Below are 19,893 nucleotides of genomic sequence, written 5' to 3'. Positions count from 1 at the left end.
TGCTTTCACCTTTAGATTAGGAATAATACAAAGATGTCCACTCTCACCACTTCCATTCAATGTTGTACTGGAGATTGTAGCCAGGACAATTAGGTAAGAGAATGAAACAAAAGGTATCCAGATAGGAACAGAAGAATTTAGACCACCTTTATTTGCCGATGATATGTTCTTCATGTAGAAAACCTCAAGGAATGTACTAAAATACGACCAGAATTAATAAGTTCATCAGGGTTACAGGACATAAGATCAGCACTTAACAATAAATTGTATTTCAGATTTTCAAATTAGGGATACCAAATGTCTAATCTCTGGACAGTGAAATGATGAGTATTTCTTCCTCTGTGATCTCCTGTATTTTCTATATGGTAAATATGTGCCAGTTTCATAATCAGAAATGAAATTACAAAGATCATTTAAAAGCAGCAAAAGAAATTTGTATGAAGGAGATAATTTTAAGGTTGCTGAAAAAAAATCATTCTAATGTAACCCAGTTAGCTAATGTAGTTTCTTTGTTTTTAGGATACATTGCTTAGACAGCATATAATGAGAATAAAACAAATGTATTTTAATCTATTTTTAAAACTTAGTAATTTTATAGGAGTTGATTTTCTTAGTCACCACTGCTTTCATAAATAACATATGTTCTTCCAGGGGGAGCACAGTAATATTTCAATGCAAGCGAAATGTTGTTTACAATGCTGTTCATTGATTCATCCTGTCGGGTTGCAAAAGGCTACCAGAAAGTTTGTGAAAGATGTTTGGTGGGTAGCAGGAAGTTGTGAGGTTTAACACATACATTTGGCTAAATAAAATTCTGATGGGTGCACATAGTAGCCAGTACTCCAGTTCATGCATGTGCAATCTGGATTACTGTAGCCAAGTCATCATTAGGTTGGTAATGATTTAATAAACCAAATAGGTGATCGGGCCAGTGGCTCACACCTGTAACCCCAGCACTTTGGGAAGCCGAGGCGGGTAGATCACTTGAGGACAGGAGTTCGAGACCAGCCTGGCCAAAAAGGTGAAATGCAGTCTCTATTAAAAATACACAAATTAACTGGGTAGGGTGACACATACCTGTAATTCCCACTACTCGGGAGGCTGAGGCACGAGAATCACTTGAGCCCAGGAGGCGGAGGTTGCAATGAGCCGAGATTGTGCCTTCGTACTCCAGCCTGGACAACAGAGCAAGATTGTGTCTCAAAATAACAATAATAATAATCCAAATCATTATTTACATTTAGTGATACAAATGAAGAACAATGATCTTCATTTCTCTACTTGTATTTTTGGTAGCACTGTTATTGTTTTTAGACCAATATACATTTTTGTAAATTAAAAAAATAATTGTTTTAGAGTCGATGTCTCACTCTGTCATCCAGCCTGGAATGCAGAAGTGTGATCATGGCTGACTGCAGCCTCAAACTCCTGGGCTGAAGTGATCCTGTCACCTTTGTCTCCTGAGTATGTGGGACTACCAGGTATATGCCACAAAATCTGGCCAACTTACGCTTATTTTTAAACATTTTTTCTTAAGAGAAGACATAATGACCTTTAGTGTAATAGTATATTCTAAACAATTTATGATTAGGATTCTTCGTCCCCAAACACATGTTATTGCTTCCAGTATAATTCTTCAGTCTGCAGAAGAGTGAGGACATAAGGTGTCGCTCTCTTCCGCCAATAACAACATTCCTGAGTTTATGTAGTACTTTAGAGTGTACTGTGTGGATCTCAGGATTCTTTCAATACTCCTTGCAGGATGGCGGAGCCGGCATTATGAATTTGGTCTTGTACATAAGGAAACTGGAACTTAGAGATTTTCAGTTAATTTGCCTGAAGTTGAAGATGTATAAGAGAAGGAAATGTGAACTAAGACGATATTCAGAAAGGACAAGGTGGTTGGAACCAGACAAGCATAGATAAGAGTCATGATTCTGTTATTTGGGAAAGTCACTCAATCTCACTGATAATCAGTTTTCACATATGTAAAAAAAGGTATTAAGTCCAACTTTGCTGAAATATTATAAGACTTAAATAGGAATCATATATGTTAATCATCTAGAATTTAGGATGTTTCTTTAACAGCCATCTCCATTCATTTCTCTTAAATATTTTCACATTGAGGAGACAGTTGTAGCTGAATATTTTAAGCATGGAAACAAGCATGACTGGGGGATGCAATTATAGACAATTTTCACTGTGATTCCCTGGGTCACCTTGAATTTCTTCTGTGGGATTAATTCTTCCCTTGCTCTAGATGAAAGGGCAACTCCTACAACTTATCACTTCCAGTTAATGAAAGGTTCTTCAAAAAAGGAATTCATATGTGAGACCCAGGGTGGTCATCAAAACTTCAACCTCAATTTCAAGCTAAAACTTCTTCTCCCTGCACGTAGGCCAGCTGCAGACCAAAAGCCTGCAGCGGAGAAAGTGGATGTGTCGGCCTTTTTCTTTTTTCTCCTTCCAGGATTGTTCCTTCTCTGGCTCTCTAACCACACCAGAGTCACAACAGGGTAGAGAGGAGAGGAAGCGGGCAGTCAGCAGGTTCCTACTTGACTCATACAGTTGTGAGCTGCACTACGTTCTCTGCCCTGAGAGCTTTTAAAACCCTCTCTTTCTCTTATGGCTCTTTTTGGGGAGTTATATGGAGACTCCCTACCCCACCGCAATACTATGGATCTCTCATGTAGTTTCTTAGTGGGGATCAGGTTCTTTCCTCCCTGGCTGGTCACTTATGGCTCCTTTTTCAGGTCCTAGACATCTGATGGTGCCTCAACATTTCCCCTGCTGAAATCTGTATTTCTTCCAGAAATCCCTTTCAGAAAAAAATCTAAGAAAATCCCACCCTGACTGTCTTGCACAGCAAATATCTGGTACAGGAGAAAAATTCATATATTCTTCCTTTCATCAAACTGAGAGAGAAACTTGCCCAAGGCAGCAGTTTCTCTTTCACTTTATTGTAAGAACTGTTAGCTTAGCTTTCTTAATTATATTCGCTGTGTCCTCAAAACTCATGACACTTGCATCAAACTTTCTGTTTCTCATGAAGAGGGGATAAGAAATACAGTGTATACATGCAATAGAATATGATTCTACTTTAAAAAAGAAAGGAATTCTGACATGTTACAATATGAATGAAACTTGAGGACATTTTGCTAAATGAAATATGCCCATCACAAATGGACCAATACTATATAATTTACTTAGAATAGAGAAATTCATAAATAGAGTAGAATGGTGGATGCCAGGGGCTTCCAGGAGGGAGGAATAAGGAGTTAGTGTTAATGGGTACAAAGTTTCCAATTTGTAAGATGAAGAGTTTTAGAGTTTGGTTGCACTAGTGTGAATGTACTTAATGCCACTGAACTGTACGCTTAAAAATGGTTAAGATGGTAAATGTTATGTTATGTGCATTTTACCACAATTAAGAAATAAGGCCAGGCATGGTGGCTCATACCTGTAATCCAGGCAGTTTGGGAAGCCAAGGTGGGAGGATTCCTTGAACCCAGGAGTTAGAGATCAGACGGGGCAAAATAGTGAGACCCAGTGTTTACCAAAAAAAATTAAAACTTAGCCGAGCATCGTGGTGCACGTCTGTAGTCCTGGCTACACGGGAGGCTGAGGCAGGAGGATCACTTGAGCCCAGGAGTTTGAGGCTGCAGTGAGCCACGATTATGCCATTGCACTTCAACCTGGGCAACCCCGTCTCAATAAAATAAAGGAAGAAAAGAAAAGAAAGCTAACTTTAACCATCTCATGCCATTTTAGCACCAGAAAGTTACATTATACACTTCAGTCTTAAATAGATGACTGAGTCATGCATAAATCATCCACAGGAATTACAAAAGTCCTGACTCAATATCAACCTTTTATTTTATTATTGGTGGAGGGATGCTGATGTAAGTGTTTTTGTAATATATAATATAATTTTAAAAGCTAAATGTATTACATTTCTTTTGTTTTTTTTTTTAATAATATTGTAATGCACAGTGAGTGAATATGGACAGATAATATTTTTAAAACAAAAAAAGTGTTACACTCAGGTTTTAAATCATATTTTAGCTCTGTATTGTTTGTTGCTGTATTTTAAGGCTCTGTAACTGTAGCGATGCGTAAAAAAGTAAAGATCCACTTAGTTTTTTTCCCTCTTAAGCCCTCCTGGAGGCCTGCATTCAGCTTTCAGCTTTTATAATCTAGCCCAGAGCCATTCTTCAACTTTAAGTTACAGCACCCTCTGCTGAACTGTTAGCAACATTACATTGTGTCCGTTTTTCATTAGTGGGTGCCTTTCTTTCAGAAGTAAAATATAATTTTCAAAATAATATTTTGAAAATGCACTACAGAGATGAACTCTCTGCAAATTCAATTGCTCTCAAACTATTTGAAACTTATTACAATTATACATTTACAGCCACATTACTGCAAAGAAACAAGTAGTCATGATTTGAAGATACAATCAGACTTTAGTGTAAAGGACATTCCGTTTTTGAGTATATTTGGCAAAATGCATGAAAAAAATAGCAAAAAGTTCTACTTTAAAAATGAGTAATAGATACTTTAAAATAAGAAATGTGCATTTAAAATTTTTCTCTGCAGCGTGTGTTAGCTGTTAAAATGAATGTTAGGGGAGCAATTTTTATAGATTCTTAGGTTAATTGTTATTTATACGACCCAAATTTCTTCCAGCTACAAAACCCTTTAAGTGTGGTAAACTTATTTCCTGTATCCCCTGACTAGATTATACGCTGTAGGAAGACTGAGAATTTTGTTCGTTTTCTTTACTGCTGCATCCCCTATATGAAGATCTCTCTATGGCACATAGTAGACACTCAATAAATATTTAATAGTTGAATGAACAATGTGGGAAGAAATGTCTACTCACACCTGCTTTGCACTTTGAAAAGCACAAAAGAGTTTATTATGGAACCACTTGAGATTAGTCCTTTTATTTCCATCTTACTTAGAGCCCTTTCTTCTTAGAACTTTGATCACCATTGTTACAATATGGTACCTAACTCTTCAGTGTTTGGATCTCTTCTTGTAAAACTTTATACATCTAAGATGATTGGGGGGAAGTAGTTTATATAAGAGGATTTATGTAACTGAACTTCTCTTTAAATAATCCTATGTAAACTTTTAATTAATGTAGTAGCAATTCCCTGTCTCCTCATGCGAGGAACGTAGATAATAATTAGCCTTTTTTGGAGTTATGTTTTCTTTCTGTTTTAATATTTACGATTGCCTTGTGTTGTAATGAAATTCTTGGATGTTAGTTCTTCCTCCACCCACTAGTCTCTTCTGTCATTATGCCTGGCTCAGACATTCCTGACCTCTTCCCAGCTACCCTATAGGCTTTCCTGCTATGAACCTGCTCTTCTGCTGGAAAGCAATTAAGCAAATATGGCAAGAGCCAGATATTAAATAAAATTGAATATGTCTCCGAATAAGGACCAAAAATCAGGGTTTCAGTGCACAGCCTCTGTGTGGAGTTGAGAATTCCGTCTTCATATGAATGAGGTGTTATCCCCACGTATCACCTAACAAATAGAACACATTTTGCTCCTGGCACATGATGTCCTCAAATGAAACCTGGGAAAGTTTGGAGTCTTTATGAACTTTTTTCATAGAATGTATTCTCAAAGTACGTAAGAAACAACATCAATTATGCTCAGTGCCCATTACATACATTGCATCTTGCCAGTGCTTATTTGAAATGTCTCCTACACAAATAGGAAGAAATGTGGGTATTAGGGGAATTTGGTTTATTCTTCTTTCACCCCTTCTTTTACACATTTGGCCCCAAAATAAGCAGAAGGAAGGTATTCTAGAGGGAATTTTTTGAACCAATGCCAGTGTAATCTTACCTTGTGATTCTCTCAGGTTAAGGATGGATCATACGCTATGCACCTAGTATGCAATTCCCTTTTTCCTTAGCGACCTTTGTGGGTATGGAATAATCACTGCTTCCACTCACCTTTGCAGCCATCTTCATGCCAGCTTTCTAAGCCCTTCTCCGTGATGCTAGCAGCATCAGAGAGGGCATCACAAGTGGAGAGACTGCAGGAAGGTAAATTATCTGCTGTAACTTCATTCATAGCCATGAAACTAGGCAACAACAGCGGGTATTCCATCAGTCTAGCATCACTTTGACCACTTTTGCTATACTGCACTGCTGATCGAATACAGTATTATAGGTTGGTTTTGTTTAGATCACACAGAGGCAGTTTGCAGGGGAAAATATATCACAGGCAAACCTGAGGAGTGGTACCATCTGAGGAAGTTAGGGAGGGCTTTTTAAAGGGCATTAGAAGTTTGTACGTTAAAAAAAAATTAATGTACAAAAAAGTTGCAAGCACACTTTAAGGAATGCCTATATACGTTCACCCAGAGATTCCATCCACGTTTCACACCAAATGTCCCAACAACATCCTTTGGACCCACATATTACACTTACTTGTCAGATTTCTTTAGTTTCCTCAACTCAGAACAACAGTCATTCCTGATCTTTGTGGACTTCAATATCTGAAGATTACAGGCTGGTTATTCTGTAGAATATCCTCAAGTTTGTTTTCTCTGATGTTTCCTCATGATTCGATTCAGGTTATGCATTTTGTTGGGACTATCACAGAAGTGATGTTCTCTCTATCACATGACCCAGGATCTTCTTTCCTGTTACTGGTGACGTTAAATTTGGTCATTGGAGTAAGCTAGTATTTGCTAAGCTTCTTCACTATAAACTCTTTGTTCCATTTGTAATGTATAATATTTTATTGAGACACAGTTTGAAACAGGGTAAATATCACATTTCTTATCCAACTCTTACCCACTGAGTGTTAGCGTTTTTTGACTTTTTTTTTTTTGCCTGAGTTAATTACTTTTACCATGATAATCACCAGATGGTGATATCCCAATTCCATCATTCCACTAATATTTATTAGTTGGCATTCAACTTTAAAGAAATTTCTTTTATTCCCTTTGTATGACATCCATGTGGATTAATGGATTCCTGTTTCATCTGATGTGATATAATCTGCTAACACCGTTTATTCTGATGCCCAAACTGTCTTAGGGTTTTCCAGGGAGAGCCCCTTCAAGCTGACTCTGTGTCCTTTTGACACTACTCCATTCTTTGAGCACTTACTATCTGGTGAAACAGATGTTCTGGGCTTATATTTTACCTTTGTTATCCCTACCCTGGAATCAGCTATTTCTCCAAGGTCCCCTAGTTTCTTTCAGAGAGTGGTATTTAGAAAGAAAGATCTGGGTACTGGATGTGCTCATTGCTACTAGGCCCTGTCAGTGGACACAGGTAGAAAATATATGTATGTCGGTGTGTTCATACATACATACACACACATTACACACATACACACACATATCCCTTTTTATTTCTGTATCTAAAAATATTCAAAACCATGAACTCGCCTGAACACTACTAATTATAATCCAACACTATAGGGTTCATTCTAGCTTAATTCTTTTCACATTTGTAACTCACTTCTCTGACTTAGCTCTCAGTATCCTCAACATATTTATTTGCTCAATCCTCTTGTGCATAACCAATCCCTCAGTCTTATTAGGCTGTTGCCCTTCTCAGCGACCTTCCTTCCTAAGTTCTGGCTCTGGTTGGGCAGCTTTCGTCATTCAAGCCTGCCTAATGAGTTTAATCTGATGAGGAAGGAAGGAAGGAGGAAAGAAGGAAGGAAGGAAGGAAGGAAGGAAGGAGAAAGGAAGGAAGAAGGAAGGAGAAAGAAAGGAAGGAAGGAGCAAGGAGAAAGGAAGGAAGGAAAAAGAGAGGAAGGAAGCAAGGAAGGAAGGAAGGAAGAAGTAAAGAAGAATGAAGAAGGAAGGAAGAAGGAAGAGGAGAGGAAGGAAGGAAAGAAGGAAGGAAGGACGGAAAGAAGGAAAGGAGGGAGGTGGGGCTTTATATATAAAAAATAAGTGTAAAATATCAATCAAGTTCCATGATTATTGATTCTTGGAACTACAAAGTATTTTTTTAAATTTTAGATAAATCAGTCTTTAGGACATAATTTAAATAAATTCTGAAAATCTAGAAACAGTCTTAATATAGTCTTTTTAAGCATTTCAAAATGCTGTGGTACATTGTTTTTAAGGCAGTTTGAATTTAACACAACTATTTTGAAGTGAGAAGTATTTACATATTTTAGTGATGATGGCTATTTTCCGGTAAGTAAGAGCCATATTTCTATGGTTGAGAATTGTTTGCATTTACTTTGGAGGATGGAATGGGGTTAGTAGATAGGCACCGCAAGAGATAGAATGTGTTTTACCTGGAATTCCATCTCCTAAATGACGGAAAACCTGATGAAATTTCCAATTAGCTTAATGTGATGTAAGTGAGCCAAAACTTAAAATGATTGTTTCACTAAAGACTACTAGGACACCCAAATTCAAAATGTATTGCACAATAAAATTATCCTCCCAGAGATCTTTTGTGGGGCAAGATGGCTGAATAGGAACAGCTCTGGTCTGTAGCTCCCAGCGAGACCAACACAGAAGGTGGGTGATTTCTGAATTACCAACTGAGGTACCCGGCTCATCTCACTGGGACTGGTGAGACAGTGGCTGCAGCACAGGGAGTGCTAGCAGAAGCAGGGTGGGGTGTCACCTCACCCGGGAAGTGCAAGGGGTGGGAGAACCTGGCTGAAATTCACAAAGGTTTGCAAGTCACCTGTTAGTGAGACAGAGTTTGCAGGGGTTTAAGTGTATTTGCAGGAGGGGAGCACAGATGTCTACACGTGTTAGAGTAGGGTGCGGATAGTGGTTATAGAAACATTAAAAGCAACCACAAAAGTTGAGCAAATCATATCCACAAGATGTTTCAGAGTGGATTGAAAGAAATGTGTACCATGTGGGAAAAAAGTGATTGCTAGGGGAGAGAAGGAATTCAACCCCCAAACATAAGTCCTTCTGTTGCATGTCAAGTTACTGTCACATTGCACCTTTCCGACATGGACTCTCCTTCCTCCCTCTCTCATTTACATGCACCCTTGTGAGGGCGCTGGGCTCTCCTGGATAATCTGCCTTTCTCAACATACTTAACATCTCTCCAAAGTCTCTTCTGCCATGTAAAGTAACACATTCACAGGTCCCAGGGATTAGGATTGGAACCTTTAGGGGAGTTTATTCTGCCTACCACAGCCACTCACCTCAGTGAACACATTTCTGCAAGCCCCTCAGTCAGTGCTTGACCCTCACTTCTGAAAGTAAGTCAATTGAAAGCAACTCTGCCCAATGAGCAGCTCTGAGTGCCAACAAATCAACACCAGCTCACTGATGTCTGTGCCCTTAGCCAGTCTCTGAACCCCACACTTTCCACAAATTCTAAGTCCAGTCTGCTCAGAAAGACTGAATGATCAGCAGAGCTCTCTCCATTTAAGAAGCAATAAATTCAGACTTCGGTTTATTAACACACAGGTTATGAGGTGGTCTCTTCATCTGACAAGTGCCTTAATGTTACATGTATAGAATTACATAGAAAGAAAACAGAAAGAAGAAGAGAATGCAAGGAAGGGGGAAACTATAAAGAAAGACTATGCAAGTTCCACTGCAAAGGGATCTGAATCAGAGAGAAGAGGAGAAACTCTGGGGGAGAAGAACCTGAGGATCCAGTGCCTGTGAGGCTCCCTCAGAGCTGGGAGCTGCTGACATCTGAATGTGGGGAGCAGGCTGAGGAGGAGCCAGAACTGAAGGTTTACAGCCTTCCAAAATGTACATATTGAAGCCCTAACCTCAGTGGGACTTATATAGTGAAAAGGCCTTTAAGGAAGTGATTAAGAGAAGTGAGGTCATAAACATGGGGCCCTGATCTGATAGGATTAGTGTCCGTCTAAGAAGAAACTCAGGGAGCTTGTTCACCCCACTCCTCCTCCCACAAATCACACACAGCAAGTGAAGGCCATGTGGGGGCACAGAGAGTCTGTGTGCATCTCCAAGGCGGGAAGAGAGCTCTCACTGGAATCCAATCTTGATCTTGAACGTTTAGAATCCAGACCTGTGAAAGAGTACATTTCTGCTTTTCGAACCACCCTGTTGATGGTATTTTGTGATGACGGCCTGAGCTCACTAATACAGAAGGTTTCTTAGACCCTGGCCTAGGCAGCTCCTCCCTGGGCCTTTGTGGGAGCTGCCCAAGTTTTCCTCAGTGCTCAGTTTCTGTAATCTGCATCCACACCTACTCTTACCCTGGTTAAAGCTGATCTTTGGCTTCATAAAGAGAATTGGGCACAATGGTTTCATAGCTTAATTGTCCACAAGAAAGAATGACCTGGACCAAGGATCTTCTTTGATTTTCTTTGGGAAAAGTTTGACATCTGACCTTGGACAACTGTACTCAGATTCTGCAGGGTGACCCTGTGACTTCACATGCCCTGCACTTCCTTTTCCTGAGAGCTTTCACTGCTCTGGACTCTCCAGAACCACAAGGCAAGGGTTTGGCTGCAGGTGAAGGACCTGAACCAGCCCTGGAAGACCCAGTGGAAAAAGAAGAATCCCCAGGATGAGGAATGGGAGGAAGGGTGAGAGGCTCTTCTTATAGGAAGAGAAGACGCTGGAGGATCAGAGAACCGTGTGTGTGTGTGTCTGTGTGTGTGTGTGTGTGTGTGTGTCTGTGTGTGTGTGTGTGTCTGTGTCTGTGTGTGTGTGTGTGTGTCTGTGTGTGTGTGTCTGTGTCTGTGTGTATGTGTAGAGGATGAGGTTAGTGGAGTTCCGGAGAGACAGGGTTGCCCTTCTGGGGCTAAGAATATGGATTCCTTGGTATTCAGTCTCTGGTCCTCTCCCTTTCCTGGTCCTCCTCATCCTGCCTCCCCACTCCTCCCCTCCTCCTTATTCTGTCCTCATTCTGTCCTTCAGCCTTTTTGTCACCACTCTCCCTCCTCTTCCTGCTCCCCCTCCCCCATGCCCTGTCACCTCCTCTTCCTTTCACACACACAGGATACAGGTCAACACTGGAAAGGGTTGCCGCAGTCTGAGAAGCTGAAGGAATGCTTTATGCTAGCAGGAGAAGCACAATTGCATTTCTGTGTTGTCAGTACCTGTTTTTGAGGAGACAAAGCAAGATGGCTCCAGCTGTAGGGTGGAGCCTCCAAAGACAAACCCTGAGGCCAGGGCAGCACAGGAGTTAGGCCAAGCTTGGACATGGTGTGACCAATAGTAAGGAAGCACCAGTACATTGGTCCTTGGCTAACAACTGGACCCGTCTCCCAGGAACTTGAATATTCCAGGTGTCCTCCTCTTCTGCAAGGGACCTCCAAGGGGAAGGACCATGCTGCTTTCTTGTGTCCACTTGGGGGTTGGGGGGCAAGTGTACAAGGATCCCCATGGTCCTAGGAGCTGGGGGCAGCAGGGACGTCAGGCCAAGGCAGGTTCTAAGCAAACTACCCAGCTTCTCCATTTAGACCTACCTGAATGTTCAGAGTGGAAGGTTAATGCAGCCCCAGGCTCACCTACTCTGTCATGGCCTTTTCCTCCTTTCCATGTGGTCTTTGCTTCCTATGAGGGTTCTGCCACTGAAGTCAGCCTATTGGGAAGTAAAAGCAACACTTAAAATGACCAAAGAGACCAGCATTAGTATTGGTGCAATTCTATGGTCCTCAGTGGATTACCTAGGATGCAGCCAGCACCTGGGTCACCTGGCTAGGGCCTGTCCAAAGAAAAGCTACCCATATGCCCATTGAGACCCAGGTGAGAGTTCCAGGGACCTAGTCGCTCACCAAGAGATTGACCCTTACCATCCTCCTGAGTGTCAGGAGCCTCAGTGCTGAGAGTTCTTGGTCTACACCAGGGCACTGCTCACTCTCGGGGTCCAGGGCTTTCAGTGGAGTCTCCATGTCTCTAACATTGAATCCTCCTAGTTTGATGCACCAAAGGGCCCCTCCCACAAAGTGGGCAGACATGGAGAGTTACCAGATGCAAAAGGTAAATTATATGTTATGTGATTCATTATAAAAAGAGAACTAAAACCAAAAACAACATGATTCTCTCAATAGATGCAGAAAAGACTTTTGATAAAATTCAACATCATTTCATGTGAAAACTCCCAAAAAACTAGGCCCTAAAGGAACATATCTCAAAATAATAAAAGCTATCTGTGACCAACCCACAGTCAACATCATGTTGAATGGGCAAAAGCTGGAAGCATTCAGCCTAAAAACTGGTAAAAGAATAAAGCAATAATTTACACTTCAACAAGGCTTTTTAAAAATTGCTCTTCAAAGACATTGGTAAGAGAATGAAAGGACAAGCCACACTTAGGGAGAAAATACTTGGAAATCACATATCTGATAAAGGACCTCTGTGTACATACTAAGGGAACCCTCAAAGTTTATTAATAAAGAGCTAACAATCAAATTTTCAAATGCCATTCAAATTTTCAGAAGCCATCCAAACCCATTAACAGATGAATGAATAAAATAAATCGTGATATATCTATCACATGGAATATTACATTACTCAGCAGTATAGCAGAGTGATCTATTAATACACATGAAAACATGGCTACAAATCAAAATAATTATTCTGAGTGAAAAAGATATACAAAAATACCAAAATATATAAATATATAAACCAAAAATGTAAACATAGTGTATGATTCTATTTATAGAAAACCTGAGAAAATTTAAATTAATCTATTATGACAGAAAGTCAAGCAGTGTTTGTCTGAGGTTGGGGGAGAAACATGAGGGTGGAATTACTAGGACACAAGGACACTTTCGAAGTGGTAGCTATATCCACTACCTTTTTTTTTTTTTTTTTTTTTTTTGAGACAGGGTCTGGTCCTGTCACCCAGACTGGAGTGCAGAGGCACAGTCTCGGCTAACTGCAACCTCTGTCTCCTGGGCTCAAACCATCCTCGTAACTCAGCCTCCCAAGTAGCTGAGACTACAGGCACTTGCTGCCACGCCTGGCTAATTTTTTGGTTTTTTAGAGATGGAGTTTCACCATATTTCCTATGTTGGTCTTGAACTCCTGAGCTCAAGCAATCTGCCTGCCTTGACCTCTCAAAGTTCTAAGATCACAGGCACAAGCCACAGTGTCCAGCCTATATCCACTATCTGGATTACAGAGGTATACATATATTCAAACTTTTAAATTTATACAGTTTAATTATGTTCACTCTTGCATGTAAGTTATATCTCAATATAGTTGTTAAAACAATTTAAAATATTAGAAAACTGTCATAGCTTGATTTAATAAATCTTTTTTATATTTGCAGAAAACCCAATGTAATTCTCTACATTATCAGGACAAAAGCAAAAGACTGTATGATTACCTTGACATACACAGAAAAAAAGCATTTGGTAAAACTGAAAACTTTATTTCATGATTATAAAAAATAAACCCCACAAAACTCTCAGCTTGAGAAGAACAGAAGGCAACACTTCCAACCCCACTAAGGGCAGATGTGGGAAACCCACAGGTAACATTATATTGAATGGTATAAGATCAAATGCTTTTCTATTAAATCACACAAAAAGGTAGAATATCTACTTTTACTTTTTCAATCCAGCATTAGAATAGCTATCTTAACCAATGCAATGAAGTAAGAAAAAGGAAATGAAGCATTGAAAAGATTGAAAAGGAAGAATAGAATTTGTCTTTATTAACAGATAATGATTGTGTATGTACACATTCCTAGAAATCTACAAAAATCTATAAAAATTAATAAGTGAGTTTCCAATTTTGCAGAATATAAGTTCAATATAAATAGTCTGCTGTATTTTTGTATATTACCAATGAGCATTTGGAAAGTGAAATTTATACAATTTCATTTAAACTAACATCTAAATACATGATGTGCTTAGTAATAAATTGAACAAAATTGATGTAAGGCCAGTATGCTGAAAACTACAAAACATTGCTTTAAGAAATTATAAAAGAACTAAATTAGTGGGGAGATAAATGTTGTCACATTTATCAGAAGAGTTGTTGTAGTTAAAAAGTGAATTCTTCCCAAATTGATCTCCAGATCCAATGCAATTCTGGTAAAAACTCCAACAGGCATTTTGGTAGAAATTTACAATCTGATGCTACCATTTATATGGAAATGTCAATGATCAAGAATAATAAAAAACCAACATTATAAAAGAACAATGGTGAATGAACTCACTACCTATTTCCAGATTTACTGTACAGCTATGGAAATCAAAATCATGTGTATTGTTAAAAAAAACAGAACATATATCAATGGAAGAGAAGAGAGAAGTCAGACATAGATCCTTACCTATATGCTTGACTAATGATTCTTAGACATGAATATAGTTATATGTGTATATATAAGCACCTTTTTGATGATTATCTATCTTTATCTCCAAAATAGGGGACATTAAGAGAACTTAAAAAGAAGCCATAATATAGGAGATACTATATTTATCTCCAAAAAGGATTTTTTAAATAGTATATATATAATGCAGTCTGATATGATAAACAACACAATGAAACAAATTGGCAAAATACTTGAATAGCTACTTCAGAAGAGAAGGTACATGAATGGTCAATTAGAACAAGAAAAGATGCTCACCTCTTTAGTCTTCAGGGACATCAATCAATACAACGATGAGATACTATTACATATCCATGAGAACGCTAAAATTCAAAAGACTGAAAATGCCATATGTTGATGAGGATATAAAGCACTTGGAAGTCTTATACTTGTGTGAATGAAAAATGGTACAACTCCTTTAAAAATTTTGCTAACAGTTTCTTCTAAGTTTAAACAAATACAAATCAGATGGACAATCGTTCCATTCCTAGGAATTTACATACTATGTCTGCACAATGATTTGTATGTGGATGCTTATACTTTATTCATAATAGCCCAAACCTGGAATGACACAAATGTCCAGTAACAAGTGGATGTATAATCAAACATGGTGTAACCACACAAAGGAACACTACTCAGCAATTATGAGGTATTAACTGTTGATGAAAATACTCATATGGATGGATTTTAAAATTAATGTGATGCATGAAAGAAGGCAGACACAAAAGAACACAAGTATAATTTCATTTGCAGAAAATGGTTAAACAGGCAAACTGACCTAAAGTGACACTGGCTCCTTGGGGATGAGGTTTGAAAGAGTGATGAACTGTGAAGGGTTACAAGAAACTTTGAGCTTATGGAAATTCTCATACTTGATTATAGCAGTTGTTCCATTTGTGTATATATTGGTAAACATGCATTTAATTACGTTTTAAAGTGTTGCAGTCTATTGTACTTAATGTTTACCTTTATAACATTGATGTGACCATCTTAATTTCTCCATACTAGCAATTAAAAAATGAAATTCAATAAAACATAATAAAGATTAATATCCAAAATCATTACATGCTTAAGAATACATATAATGAAGCACATACAAAGCGCCTGAAAGCTATTGGTGAGAGAAATTAAAGAAGACTATATATAGAAACATATATCATGTTCATGGATTGAATGACTCAATTTTGTGAGGATATCACATCAACATAATTCTGATTAAGAATTCTAGTAGGAGTTTTTAGAGAAATGTAGATGCCAATTTAAAAATGTATTTAAATGAAATAATCTAGGATAGGCAATTTGGTCTTGAAAAAGACAGAGGACTTACTCTGCTAGAATTCAAAACTCATTTTAGAGCCACAATAATTTAAAAGCTATGGTACAGGTGTAAGTATACATAAATATATCAAAGTAAAAGAGTACAGATTCAAACAATATGCCAGGTATGCACAGTTATTTAAATTTTTTTAAAACAAAGACATCAATGTCCTTCATTGGGGAAATGAGAGATTTTTCTATAGAAAGTTTCTGAGTGAAATAATATTTGTTGTTTTAAAAACTTAATGGTAACAACCACTTTCTACCATACATTGAAATTAACTTAAGATGTGAAAGTTAGATTAGAAACCTTGTAAAGGAAAAAATACAAAATATTTTCACGAACTTGACAAAGGAAAATATTTCTTAGACCAGGTACTGTAGCACTGACCACAATAAGAAACCAATTACATTGTACTTCACCTTTAAAAAGCTTCTTCTGATTATAGGTTAGTGTTTAACAAGGCAAAAGCTATCTGGAGACCAAGAATAATTATTTGCAACATATATTCATGTTATAAATAATTATATAATACATATATATATATATATATGTCTATATTGGGTTCAATCCGCATGGTCCCCTCTGTCTGGTATGGACTGAGGAAGTCCACTCTAGCCTTAAAACAGCACGGGCTGCCAAGCATTCTCAGAGAGCCTCTCAACTTCAACACTTCACACATTCATATGTGAAAAAATGGACTCATTCAAAATATATAAATAACTCCAACAGATCGCAAAGAAAATGACAAACAACCCAGTACATCAATGAGTGGCAAAATTTGAAAAGGTGCTTTACATAAGAAGATATCTAAATGACCAATAGGCATGTGAAAAACAAAACAGATGATATCACTACACACCTGGTAGAAAGGCTAAAACTTAAAAGAGAGAAAATAATAAGTGTGTGGGAATGTAGAGCAACTGGAAACAGCCTACATTTTTCATAGAAATGCAAAATAATACAAACTTTATGCAAAACTCTGTGTCCATTTTCAGCCTTTCACCAAGCAATTCCATCCCTAGCTATAGATACCCAGGAAAAATGAGTATGTATCTTCACAGAAAGAAGTTTACAAGAATATTTTCAGTTACTTATATATAAAAGACAACAAGTAAACCTGTCTACCATCACAAAAGTGGATATCAAACTGTGTGATAATTATACAATAAATAGGATATTTCTAGGCCAAAACAAAATGAAATGAAAGAAAAACACAATCAAACAAATTAGTAGCATATATATCCAACTGATTAAGAGAGGTCAAAACAAGAGAAGATACTGAATGATTTCATTGTTATGAAGCACAAAATTAAGCAAAATTAATCTGTTGTGGCTGCTATAGTTTCCATATTTGTCCCCTCCCAATCTCACGTTTAAATTTGATCCCCAATGTTGGAGGTGGGGCTTAATGGGAGGTGTTTGGGTCATGGAAGTGGATCCCCATGAATAGATTAACCCCCTCCCTGGGAGAAGGCAGTGAGTGAATTCTCACTCTGTTAGTTCCCACAAGAGCTAGTTATTAAAAAGAGCCTTGTGCTTTTCCTCTCTCTTTTGCTTCCTCTCCCACTATCTGATCTTTGCACACACTGGTTCCCTTTCATCTTCTGCCCCGTGGGGAAACAGCTTCAGGCCCTCATAAAGAGCAGTTGTTGGTGCCATTCTTCTTCTGCAGCCTACACAACTATGAGCGAAATACACCTCTTTTCTTTATAAATGACCCAGCCTCTGGTATTCCTTTATAGCATTGCAAAGGGACAAAAGGACTAACATAGTGACAAAATTTAGAATATTTTCTTCATTTTGGGGATGAGTGTTGACTGGCATGGAGCACGTCAGAACCTTTTGGCATAGAATAAAATGTTCCCTCTCTTGATTTGGGTGTTATTATATAAGATATAATTATATTAAAAGTCATTAATCTGTACCCTTAGGTTTTTTTGTAGTTTCCTCCATGCAAATTATATCTTTGTGAATAGCTGGTAGCATGAAACAAAGTGACAGATAACAAACACTCAAAAAAGTAAAAATTGACAGAAGATAGGTAACAAATATTCAGCAGATAAATAACAGGGATCCCTTGAGAAAAAAAAATACAAAAACAATGGAATAGAACGAACACAAAAAAGTTTTATTTAACAAAAAAAGAGTTCGACATTTAAAAATTTGAAATAATATTAAAGTGACACACCGTTTCCTTGGAAAAACAATGCAGAACCACAAACTCTGAGACTTAGTCTAGCAAAAGTACTGTCATTCAGTTCCATCTAATGGTATAAGGTTAGCTTTGAAGGCCAAAAGAAACTGGTTTCTAATTCTTATTCTTCTCCTCACAAGATTTGCGACCGAGAGTTATTTTGTAATCTTTCTGAGTCTCTTTTCCCATCAGGAGCAGGACAATACCTAAGTAATAGATAGTATATAGAAGTAAATATGATCTCATGGCAGTGGACATCAATCGTAATTAAGTATTAAGAATATATTTACATTGAGCTCTCCTTTATCTACTTTAAAATTGCAGACAAACAACAATTGACAAAGAATAGATAAAATGTTCTAACATAAATATTCTCCCATTCTTTCTAGGAAGAAGTCACACATACAGTTAAAATAATTAAGAGAGGACCCACTTCACATCAAACAACCTTCCCCAAACCGTGAAACAGGCCTGCTTTCTAACACCAGAGATGAACTCAGTCTATTCCAGACAGAGGGGCTTGTAGGGGCTGGACACCCTGCAGTCCTGTCTGCCTGGAATAGACTAAGAAAGTCTGCTCCAGCCTTAGAACAGCATGGGCTGCCAAGCATTCCCACAGAGGCTCTGGACTTCGGCTCTAGATGTCCGAAGAATACGTGCATGTGGGTTGGGTTAAAGCCAGTTGAATCATATGATCAGGGCTCTCATCAGCATCAAAGTCAGTGGAAGGATGCCAGTCCCCAGAGCTCTGTTCCAAGCCACGGGATGCTCCATGGAGGGGCAGTGGACATACGTATACCAATCAAGAGAAATATTGGTAACAGACAAGAGGCATAAATAAATAATGCACATCCTCCACTAAAACCCAGGAAAAGTCTCATTCCAAAAGCGATGTCTTGAAGAAAACACAGGTACAAATCTTTGTGATTCTGGATTAGACATTTCTTTAGTAGGCACAAGCAACCCCAAAATAGAAAGATAAATGTTCTTCATTGAAATAAAAAATCGTTCATGTTTCCAAGGACTCTGTCAAGGAAGTGAAAAGATAATCCATGTAATGAGAGAACTATTTGCAAATCATATGCCTAACAAGTGTCTAGTATCTACAGTATATAAAGAATTCATATAAGTGAGCAAAAAAGACAATTTAAAAATGGGAAAAAAGTTTGAATAGACATTTCTGTAAAGGATACATACGACAAGCACATGCAGAGATGTTCAATGCTTTTCCTCATTAGGAAAATGTAAACTTAAATCAAAATGAGATACCACTTCAGACCCACAAGGGTGACGTTAACAAAAACACAACAAATGTTTGGAAAGTTATGGGGAAAATGGAATTCTCATATATTACTAGTGGGAATGTAAAATGCTGTAGCCACTGAGATTGGAACAGTCTGTCAGTTCCTCAAAAACTTAAATATAAAGACATATATGATGCAGCAATTGCACTCCTAGGTATGTAACCAAGAAAATTAAAATCAGATGCTCACTCAAAAACATGTATAAAAATGTTCATAGCTGCATTATTCATAATAGTGAAAAAGTGGAAATGTTCCAGACTGCCATCAGTTGATGAAGAGGTAAACAAAATGTGGTATAACTATAAAATGGAGTATCATTTGGCCACAAAAAGGATTGAAGTACTGATGCATGCTATAGCAAGGATGACCCTTGAGAACATTGTGCTAAGTAAGAGATGCAGATGCAAAAGGCGATGTTGCATTATTCCATATACAGGAAATGCCCAGAACAAGTGTATCTATATAGACAGAAGGTAGATTAGTGTTTGTCAGGGACGGCAAAAACGGGGGAATTGGAGAGTGGCTGCCAGTAAGTACAGGCTTTCTTTCCAGCATTACGAAAGTATTCTGAAATTAGGTAGTGGTGATGGCTGCAAAACCTTTGGAATATAGTAAAAGATGCTGAATGGTATGCATAAAAGTGGAGAATTTTGTGATATATGAATTATACTTTAGAAGTAATAATAACAAAAGTAATACAGAGACGTATCTTTCCACATCTCCATGCCCTATATTTTTATTTAAATATATTTACTTTAAAAAAAATTTTAAAAAAAAAGCTTTTTAG

At 38.0% G+C, this 19,893-nt stretch overlaps 1 protein-coding gene and 1 long non-coding RNA gene across 2 annotated transcripts in view; one reads left to right on the top strand and one right to left on the bottom strand.

The window, feature by feature from the left end:
* LOC139356209 (uncharacterized) overlaps positions 1-2,631 on the bottom strand; it is a 57,663-nt gene extending 55,032 nt beyond the window's left edge. The window contains exon 1 of the long non-coding RNA XR_011607706.1: positions 1,078-2,631. This is a non-coding gene — a long non-coding RNA (uncharacterized lncRNA). The remainder of the gene's footprint in view (positions 1-1,077) is intronic.
* The window catches only part of LOC105489214 (NBPF family member NBPF4-like), a 69,417-nt gene that overhangs the window by 24,842 nt on the left and 24,682 nt on the right, over positions 1-19,893 (top strand). The gene's annotated exons all lie outside the window — the stretch shown is intronic.

Source organism: Macaca nemestrina, chromosome 1, assembly GCF_043159975.1.
Source record: "Macaca nemestrina isolate mMacNem1 chromosome 1, mMacNem.hap1, whole genome shotgun sequence".
Classification (NCBI taxonomy): domain Eukaryota; kingdom Metazoa; phylum Chordata; class Mammalia; order Primates; family Cercopithecidae; genus Macaca; species Macaca nemestrina.
This window is presented reverse-complemented; position numbering and strand designations above follow the sequence as displayed.